The sequence below is a fragment of the Montipora foliosa genome, chromosome 1 (genome assembly GCF_036669935.1).
Source record: "Montipora foliosa isolate CH-2021 chromosome 1, ASM3666993v2, whole genome shotgun sequence".
NCBI lineage: Eukaryota > Metazoa > Cnidaria > Anthozoa > Scleractinia > Acroporidae > Montipora > Montipora foliosa.
The window spans coordinates 36,853,276-36,855,775 of NC_090869.1; positions in this window are offsets into that span (position 1 = coordinate 36,853,276).

The following is a 2,500-nucleotide window of genomic DNA, read 5'->3' on the forward strand; positions in this document are numbered from 1 at the left end:
TTAGATTGACTAGAGTTACATTCCCATACCCCGTCCACTCTACCCAAAAGTTTTAAGTTCTGGCTCAGCAAGTCTTCATTGTAACTTTTAAAAAGATTACATTGTTAAGACTTCATGAATGCGAAAACAGTGCCAGACCGGCATCCTATTCCTCGGATCCAGGAAGCTTTAGACGGTCTAGGGGGCAAGTCGTGGTTTAGTGTTTTGGATCAGGCAAAAGCCTATAATCAGGGTTCATCGACGAGAAAAGTCAATCATGAACTGTGTGTAGTATATACTCCCTCAGTGATTTTGGTGTTTCAAGCAATCTGATTGGTTTGCTATCTCGGAGTAATTGAGCATTATTCACTCCCTGCGGAGTGAATAATGCTTGATCCAAACAAAACAAAATGGCTGGCGTAAACTCTCCAGCATTTATGAATCGGAAATATTGAGAAAACAAAATGATGCTGTGCTACAAAAGACAAAGAAAGCCAAAAAATTTGGCAGGAAAGTTTTCAAGGGTAAGAGAAGAATTCATACTTTTGCCAACGAGTGTTTGACTTCGTTTTTCCAGATAATTATTGCTGAAAATTAAACAATCTTCACGCCAACAATTTGTTTCACTCGGAGTAATTCTCTCTTGTAGGGCTGGTTGCCCATCAAAACGAATTTGTTACTGAAATCGAGGAATTACAACAATGTCTAAGAAAGTTTTGAACGGCTGCAAGGAAACAAGACGGGTGATTTTACAACAAACTAACGCTCACCTTAAGTACAGCACAACTGCCATTTCATGTGGATCCTTTACGAACTGCACTTTGAATTTCCATTTCAAATGAACCTCAAAAACTTTGATCGAACGGTGAAAATGTTTTAACAAGCAGACTTTCGATGTAGATTCCTGATTTAAACGGAGTTGAATGACCATTTTGCTGTTTGTGACAAGGATTTTAACGAAGGTTATTTAGATTTGCCATGTTTGAAGCTTCTGTAAACACTTTCGCGCATCCTTTGTGCCGCTTGCACGTTTTCCACGCATGAATTGAGATGTCAATGAAATCGACTTTGGATGGTTTTCTTCTGCAAATGTTGTTGAGATCACTTCGTGACTATATACTAAAACAATTATTCTTTTCAATCTCGGTGAATAGTGCGCCCACAAATTTTCAAAGACTTATGGAGAACTGTTGTGGCGAGCTGCATGACGAGATGTGTATCCGCTATTTAGATGGTGTAATCGTATCCTCGGGAACATATTCTGGACATATCGAACATCTGCGTAAAGTTCTCGTCAGTTGAAGAGTTACGGTGTGAAGCTTAAGCCTGGAAAGTGTGCATTGTTCAAACCGGAAGTGTCTTTCCTTGGAAGAATTATTTCTCAAGATGGGTACCCAATAGATCTTAAAGCTGCAAGTGCAGTGATTGCAATGAGGAATTTAAAACCACGGACCTTTGGAGAAGTAAGAAGACTCATGGGTCTACTTGGTGAGTACTGCCGTCATATCAAAAACTTTGCACAAATAGAAAAACCCGTTTATGATCTCCTCAATCATGATCTACTAGGGAAAAAGAATGCTACCTCCACCAGACAGAGCCCAGGGCTGCGTAGTGGACAGTTGCCATCTTCGTCACCAGTGGAGTGGGAACACAGGCACCAGTCTTCATTGGTTACCCTAATAGATAAAATGACTTCATCCCCTCTACTGGCATACTCAGATTATAATGCGCTATTCGTTGTACACACCGATGCATCACAGGATGGCTTGAGAGCGGTCTTGTCAGAAGCAGAACTCCTCTACCCGAGTGATTGCCTATGCATCTAGGACTTTGACCCTGTCTGAACGCAACTACCATATACACTCTGGCAAGTTGGAATTCTTGGCATTGAAATGGGCAGTGACAGAACAGTTCAGTGACTGCCTCTATTACGCTCCTGAATTTGTAGTATACACTGACCGACAAACGTCCCTTGACTTATGCTAACATCCGCTAAGTTAAATGCTGCAGGACTGACGTGGGTGGGAGAGCTTGTTGACTTTAACTTTGAAGAACGGTATCGACCAGGCAAGTTGAATGCTGATGCTGATAGCCTTTACCGATTGCCCCGTGACTTCCATACGTACATGGAAAGCTGTACAGAGACGTTAATTCCTGAAAGCTTGCATGCATCAATATCTGCAGTCCAGACATTGTTCAACGTGGACTCAATTTGGCTGACCGCTCTGACTGATTAAGAAGAGGAACTCCATCTTGTCGACGTCTTGTCACTAGCACACTTCAATCAAGTAAGAGTGGTGGATTTAATGAAAGCACAGAAAGAAGACCCTCACATTGGACTCATCCTTGAATTAATCAAAGCAAACCACAAACCGACAGTGGAAAAAAGGCATCAAGAATCACCTTTGGTTCGCAAGCTCCTAAACGAGTGGCAAAAGCTTCATGTACACAGGAAGAGGGAATTACTATATCGTAACCAGGAGGTTGTTCTCCCACTGAAATTTCGTCGCACCGTTTACCG